Below are 8180 nucleotides of genomic sequence, written 5' to 3'. Positions count from 1 at the left end.
CGCACACCTACGCGTGCACTCACACACACCCACACACTCACCCCTCACACCCACACACACACCCCTCACACACACACTCACGCCTCACACACACACTCACGCCTCACACACACTCACGCCTCACACACACTCACGCCTCACACACACTCACGCCTCACACACACTCACGCCTCACACACACTCACGCCTCACACACACTCACGCCTCACACACTCACGCCTCACACACACACACGCCTCACACACACACACACGCCTCACACACACACACGCCTCACACACACACACGCCTCACACACACACACACGCCTCACACACACACACACACGCCTCACACACACACACGCCTCTCACACACACACGCCTCACACACACACACGCCTCACACACACACACGCCTCACACACACACACACGCCTCACACACACACACATGCCTCACACACACACACACGCCTCACACACACACACGCCTCACACACACACACGCCTCACACACACACTCGCCTGACACACACACACGCCTCACACACACACACGCCTCACACACACACTCGCCTCACACACACGCCTCCCACACACACACGCCTCACACACACACACGCCTCACACACACACTCACACAGCCCTCACACACACACACTCAGCCCTCACCATCTCACCCCTCACACACACCCGCATTTATAATTAACATCATAAGAATTGTCAGTCTCTATTTGGATGGATAATAACAGTAAACATTAGGTCAGTCAGGTATCTGGTTTGGATATTTACAGAAAAAGTGATGTCTGTAATCCATATGGATGGGTGTTCAATGCTCGAGCTTTTCAAAGACAAATTAGATTGTTCTGTAACAGACAATCTTAGTTGAAAATTCACCTACTGCATAGTTCAGGGACATTGTCTGTGTCTAAACCACCCACCCACCCACCCTCACTCACTCACTCACTCACCATCCTCCCTAACCCACCCTCCCTCATTCATCCACCCTCACCCTCACACACCCAACCTCACACTCCCTCACTCCCCCACCCTCAAACTCACCCTCTCACTCACCCTCAATTTCTCACCCTCACTCACTCACCCTCACACAAATCGGCTAGGGGCAGGGGTGGGTGCTGTGAAACTGGAAGAGAGACCTGGATCGAGGCCTGAGGCCTATCAGTGCCTGGAAACAGGTGACCGCAGAGGGGACGCCAAGAGCTGGTGAAACCCTTGGATCTCTCAATCTGGGAGATTTCTTGTATCTTCCTCAGTGAAAACAGACACAAAGTAATCATTTAGATTCTCTGCCATTTCTCTATTCCCCATTATGAATTCTCCTGACTCTGCCTGTAATGGACCCTCATTTGTTTTAACCAAACGCTTCCCCTTTACATAGCTATAGAAGCTTTTACAGTCTGTTTTTATGTTTTTTGCTAGATTGCATTCATATTCTATTCTCTCTTTCTTCACCAGTTTCTTGGTCTTCCTTTGCTCTATTCTAAAAACCTCCCAATCCTCAGGTTTACTGCTACTTCTGGCAATTTTATAAGCCTTTTCTTTTAACCTTATACAATCCTCAACTTCCTTTGTCAGCCACGGTTGGCTGAATTTTTTGGGTTTTTGCACCTTGAATGAATGTATAGGTGCTGTAAACTATGTAATAGTCCTTTGAAGACCATCCATTGCCTATGTACAGTCATACCTTTTAATGTATTTTCCCAATCCACCTCAGCCAATTTGTACCTCAAGCCTTCATCATTTCCTTTATTCAATCTTAACACCCTTGCTTCAGAGTGAATTATCTCACTTTCAAACATAATGTAAAATTCTATCATCTTGTGGTCACTCATCCCAAAAGGTTCTTTTACAACAATATTAATTAATTAGCCCTTTTTCATTACATAATACTTCATCTAAAATAGCCTGTCCTCTAATCAGCTCCTCAACATACTGCTCTAGAAAACCATCCCTAATACACTCCAGAAACTCCTCTTACACAGCATTAGTACTTAATTGGTTTACCCAGTCTATACGCAGATTGGAGTGACCCATGAATAATGTATTGCCCATGCTACATGCTTCTCTCATCTCCTGATTAATCCCAGGCCCCACATTACCATTACTATTTGGTGGTCTATAAACAACTCCAGCCAATGTCTTCTGCCCTTTGCTGTTTCTTAGCTCCACCCAAACAGATTCCACACATTGTTCTTCAGATCTGAGATCCTCCCTCACTAATGCACTGATCCTATCCCTTATTATCAGCGCAAATCCACCTCCTTTCCCTTCTTGTCTGTCCTCCCTAAATGTTGAATATTCTTGACTATTGAGTTCCCAGTCTTGGTCACCATGCAGCCATGTTTCCATAATGGCAATTATATCATACGCATTTACCTCTATTTGTGCCTTTAGATCATTTACCTTATTGCGAATGCTGCGCACATTCAGGTAGAGTGCCCTTAACTTTGTCTTTTGACATCATTCCGCATTCGAAGCATACTCAATGCTCTGCACCAACTTTACAGTTACCAACTTTACTTTCTTCCCACTTGGGCCACCCCTCAGTATCCCACCTCCCCCACCCCCAGACAACTCACCCCAACAGCACTAGCAAATCTCCCTGCGAGTATATCAATCCCAGTCCTGTTAAGGTGGAACCCGTCCAGCTTGTATAGGCCCCACCTGCCCCTGAACTGGTTCCAATGCTTCAGAAATCTGATGCCCTCCCTCCTACACCAATTCTCCAGCCACGTATTTAATCGATCAATCCTCCTATCCCTATGCTCACTAGCACGTGGCAGTTATGTTCCAAGTTGAGGTTACCCATGGACAAGCCTAATCCCAGAATGGAATCCAGCTTGATAGATCCTAACTTACATTTTTGTTTGTTTAGATACTTGGAGAGTAGCTACTGAACAGAGGCACAGGAGTCAGCTGATGAACTTTTAACAAAAGAATAAAACACTTATTCAACAAGAAAAGATGAACTATATTACAATACGTCTTCACCCACAACTATACCTTTACAGGCATGTACGGATTAGTAAGGATAACACAAGTTACAAACGCTATCTCATACTCTAATGTTTACAGTCCATTACACCTATGGCACCCTGTGGTCAGACACACCACACTCTGAAACAAAGTGATAGATACTACCTCAAACAGATGCTATGGATCTCTCATCAACTCCCCCCAGATGCTTGTCACATTGTGAGCCGACCAGTCTCACTGAATTCCATCTTTCACACGGAGGTTTCCAATCTCCACTCTCCAGGACCTCACCTTGAAATCTTCTCCCAAACTGACGCTTTCTCTCATCTTCCACAAGGGTTCACCTCCAGGGTTTCGAACTCTCCCTCTGATGTTCCTCTTCGCTGGGTCACCACCTACACTCAAGCTGTCTTCCGTGCACTCTCTCTCACAAACTCAGCCTTAACAGTACACCACTGCTTCACATGCCCATAGCAAAGAGCTACAGACACTCAGTTGTCTCTTTGAACCTTCTTGCAAGCTTGTCTGAGTGAAAACATTGGTTTGGGAGAAGGTTTCAAGGTGAGGTCCCGGAGAGTGGAGATTGGAAACCTCCGTGTGAAAGACGGAATTCAGTGAGACCGGTCGGCTCACAATGTGACAAGCACCTGCGGGGAGTTGAGGGATCCATAGCATCTGTTTGAGGTAGCATCTGTCACTTGGTTTCAGAGTGTGGTGTGTCTGACCACAGGCTGCCATAGGTGTACATGGACTGTGTACTTACTGTGAACATTAAAGTATAAGAAAGCTTTTTTAACTTGTGTTATCCTTACTAATCCGTATACACCTTTAAAGGTATAATTGTGGGTGAAGACGTATTGTAATATAGTTCATCTTTCCTTGTTGAATAAATGTTTTATTCTTTTGTTAAAAGTTCATCAGCTGACTCCTGTGCCTCTGTTCAGTAGCTACTCTCCACGTACCTAAACAAACAAAAATAAAAGTTAGGATCTATTAAGCTTTAAATCTGAAGCTTGGAGTCTTTCTCTCTGCCCCTCACTCTGAACTTCGCTGAACAGCACCTTTTCCCAGGTTCCTGTCCTTCCTTTAACTAGAAGGTCTTCTTTGGACTCTCTCTTCTTCCACTCCCCTGGACTTTTGGGGTTTTTCTTTGCTTAGGACTTGCTATCTGTCCCCTTTTTAGCTTGCTTCTGCTTCACAGCTGCCTTCAAACCAACTGAACTCAAACAGCTTCCAAGACAAACTGATGTCTTTCTTCTTCTGTGTGTGTGTCTGTGGGAGGAACCTGCCTATCTGGCCCCCTGTTGCTAGGCAACAGCACTATTCTTCCTACTCTTGTGTTTACTTTCACATTATAGGGGTTGTAAATGTCTCATTAGAAATGCAAGCAGCCTTTTAAAGTGAAACTAAAACTCCATTTGACCTTAACACACATACGCATACAGAAATACAAATCAAATTTAAACTTTAAAGCTAAAACTCATTCCTAACACCCACAAATACAAGTATAACTTATTTAAGCTATTTCTATTTCCTAACAGTGGCACTGGGAGTAATCCTGAATTACTGCTTTTGAGGTCCTTCTTTTTAATTTCCTTCCTGACTCCCTGAAATCTGCTTTCAGGACCTCATCCCTCTTCCTATCTATGTCGTTGGTACCAATGTGGACCATGACTTCTGGCTGATCCCCTCCACCCGAGGGATGTCCTGGAGCTGCTTAGTGACATCATTGACCCTGGCACCAGGGAGGCAACACACCATCCTGGAGTCAAGTTTACTGCCGCAGAAACACCTGTTTGATCCCCTGACTATGGAATCCCCTATTACTATTGCCCTTCCATTCTACTTCCTCCCTTCCGCACAGCTGAGCCGCCTGTGGCGCCACAGGCTTGGATCTGGCTGCACTCCCCTGAGGAACCATCGCCCTCATCAGCATCCATTATGGAAAACCAATTAGCAAGCAGGATAGACTCAGGGGACTCCAGCACGACAGCCTGGTTCTCTTAGACTGCTCGGTGGTCACCCATTCCCTCTCCGGCTGTACGCTCCTGACCTGCGGTGTGACTACCTCCTTAAACGTGCTGTCCATGTAGTTCTCAGCCTTGTGGATTCACAACAGTGACTCCAGCCACCATTCAAGTTCTGAAATTCGGAGCTCAAGCTTGTGCAGCTGGTGACATTTCCTGCAGATGTGTTTGCCAGGGACACATGATGTGCCTATGACTTCACACATACTGCAGGATGTACACTTCATGTGGTCGAGCTGACCTGCCACTCCATAGCTTTAAGAACGATTTATTACACTTAGAGTAAGTAGAATGAGTAGAATAAATTACTAGTAACTTAACTTTACTACACTTACTCTAACTTTCTCTTACTTTGGTTTACTTTATTACTTTATTTCACTTTGACCTGATTTAACTTTACTTCCCTATTGCTAGTGTTCCTTACTGAAATCCCAGAAGCTACTTCTTTATAAATGACACGTTTTTCTAGTTTTAAGCTATTTAAACGCACTCCCTAATAGCAGCTTCTCACCAACTAATGAACTTACAGTTTTCCTGTGATGTCACCCCGGATGTTTTTTCAAACTTTTTCGAGCTGCCCGAGTAGAGGTGTCCCTCGTTGTCTCCACTCCCAAAAGGGGAGGGAAGGCCCCAAGCCTCACCCTCTATTTATCCGCTGCCCGAGTAGAGGTGTCCCTCGCAGGTCTGGCTGTTCCTGCTCCCAGAGGCACCAAGGGACTGCCATCCACGTAAAACACCTTAGCCTATATGCACCAGGAAAAGTTTGACATGAAATTTAAATATATATTTTAATTATGAACTATAATTTTAAGTGTAGTGAGGCACCTCAGGTACTGAATTGAAAGAAATTGAACTGTATTACACTTTATATCATGTCAAATATGAACTGTTGTAGATTGTACCTGAACAAATTTTATGAATGCAGTATATTTTTCAAAAGAGCATTGGTCATAAAGCAATTTGGGGTGTCCTAAGGTCATGAAAGCCTCTATATAAATAGAAGTGTTTTTCAAGCCTTGACTATGGACAAACCGCATGACGGAGTGGATTTTACCGATATCTATCCATGGTGAATCTCTGTATTTGATTTTACGGTACACAAGAAAATCAAAGCATGCCTGATAGTGACTTCAAACAGCTTACGACATAAACCTAAACCTCACTTAAAATTAAAACTTGGGCTGGGATTATCTGTGCCCGCTGGCGTCGGGCGTGATCGGTGGTGTGAGTGGACAATATGGCGTGATCGCTTTCACGACGGTGTGAAACCAGTCCGCGACCGCCTGCTCAGCCCGCTGACAGCAGGCCGCGTTTCCCGCCATTGGACATCGGGAACCTCATTACCATACATCAGCATATCATTATCAGGCCAGCCCGCCGGGATCGGCCCCTCCCCCGCTGGATCGTCCATCCACGTTGACGTGTTTCACAACAGCACATAAGCAACGTGCAGTTGGCAAGCTGCACTTTGATGGGACCTTGGAGGTCAGTGCACAGCAACGATGTGCAGCGCTCGCCAGGGTCACATGCTGGACATCAAGCTTGAGGAGCATTGGGGGTGGGGTGTAAAGGGTAGCCCTGCCTTTGAGGCAACTTGTTGGGGTGGGGGGGGGGGTGGTGGAGGAGGGGCAAGGGCAGCCCTGCCATTCAATATAGTGCACAAGCATTAGGGGGTGGGGGAGGGTAGGGTGGGCGAGGGAAATGGCCACACATTAGGGAAACCTCTGCAGTTCAGGCGCAGCCACATGGATATGATTGGAGCCGGGCTTCTAGCTTATCTGCCCATTCAAGTAATGTAGAGGCATCAAAGTGCCACCAAGTGCTCCAAAGCTTTTCACACCCCCCGCTCCCCCCACCCCAGCACAGACTGCAAATTCATCAGCATTTTAGTGGACTGCAGAACATCTGGATGACTGGGCACATTGTACAATCTCCTTGCCGGCTGTGGTGCAGTCACTGTTGGAGGCGCTCACAGCCCCTTGCAACGTCAATCATCCCGGTTTGGACCAGTCTCCCCCATGGTTCAGGCTAACAGTGCAGCCTTGCAGTGCGGGTTAGGAGAATGCCTGTGCCTGAGCTGAGAGCACAGCATGCGGTCCAGTGGGCAAAGCTGCTGCCAATCAGTTGGGTTGAATGGGGCGGAGGTGGGTGGGGTTTCAGGCAGCCATGCAGTGCACTAAACTCTGGCCATCCAAGTGGTGGCCAGCACTCTCAGGGAAGAATTAAGGGGCCTTCACACTTGACCAGGATAGGTTCTTAGTACACCCATGCTAACCACGTGTCTCTCTTTCACCCTGCAGGAGTACAACATCAGGCTCATGGAGCCTGGTGAACCAGCTGTCTGCCTGATGGCCTGCAGAGTGTAAAGATGAAGGAGGAGAGAGCGACTGAGGGCCCTGGCTGTGCAGAGGCAGGAGCAGCAACCTCAGGAAGAAGTGGCAGCTGGGGCTCCTGCACACGCTGCCCAAGAGCCACAGTGAGCCTAGTGATACCCAGAGTCTATAGACACTGCCTTTCAATCCTGAAGATGATTGAGAACCAGTGTCGCTGAAGACTGCGCATGTCTAGGGAACTGATCAGTCACATCTGCCAGCTACTGCAGGATTTGGCGCCATTGGGACATGAAGGGCATCCACTGCTGCGCTCAATTTCTATGCCTATGGCTCCTTTCAGGGCTCCACTAGTGGCCTCTGAGGGATATCACAAGCCTCCACCCATAAATGCATCCATGAGGTCACAGATGCCATCTTTGCGAGGGAACACAACTTTGTGCATTTCGCCTGGGACCGGGACAGTCAGGATGCAAAAGCGATTGGATTCACCCAGATCTCGGGTTTCCCAAAGGTGTAGGGTGCGATTGGCTGCACTCATGTGATGCTCAGTTCTCCATCACTACACTCAGTGACTTCATCAACCACAAGGGCTTCCACTCACTGAATGTGCAGCTGGTCTGCGACCACCAGGAACACATCCTGCAGGTGTGCGCACGGCTACATCCTGAGTCAATCGCAGATCCCTGGAGTCTTCCAGGGTCCACAGAGGCTGCAGGGATGGCTGTTTGGTGACAAGGACTACCCACAAAGGATGTGGCTGATGACACCCGTGCAGCAGCCTCAGACTGCAGCAGAGCGACACTATAATGAGGCTTATGCTGCAACCCGCAACTTGGTGGAGCA

Source organism: Cetorhinus maximus, chromosome 12 (assembly GCF_964194155.1).
Source record: "Cetorhinus maximus chromosome 12, sCetMax3.hap1.1, whole genome shotgun sequence".
In the NCBI taxonomy this organism is placed as follows: Eukaryota; Metazoa; Chordata; class Chondrichthyes; order Lamniformes; family Cetorhinidae; genus Cetorhinus; species Cetorhinus maximus.
This window is presented reverse-complemented; position numbering follows the sequence as displayed.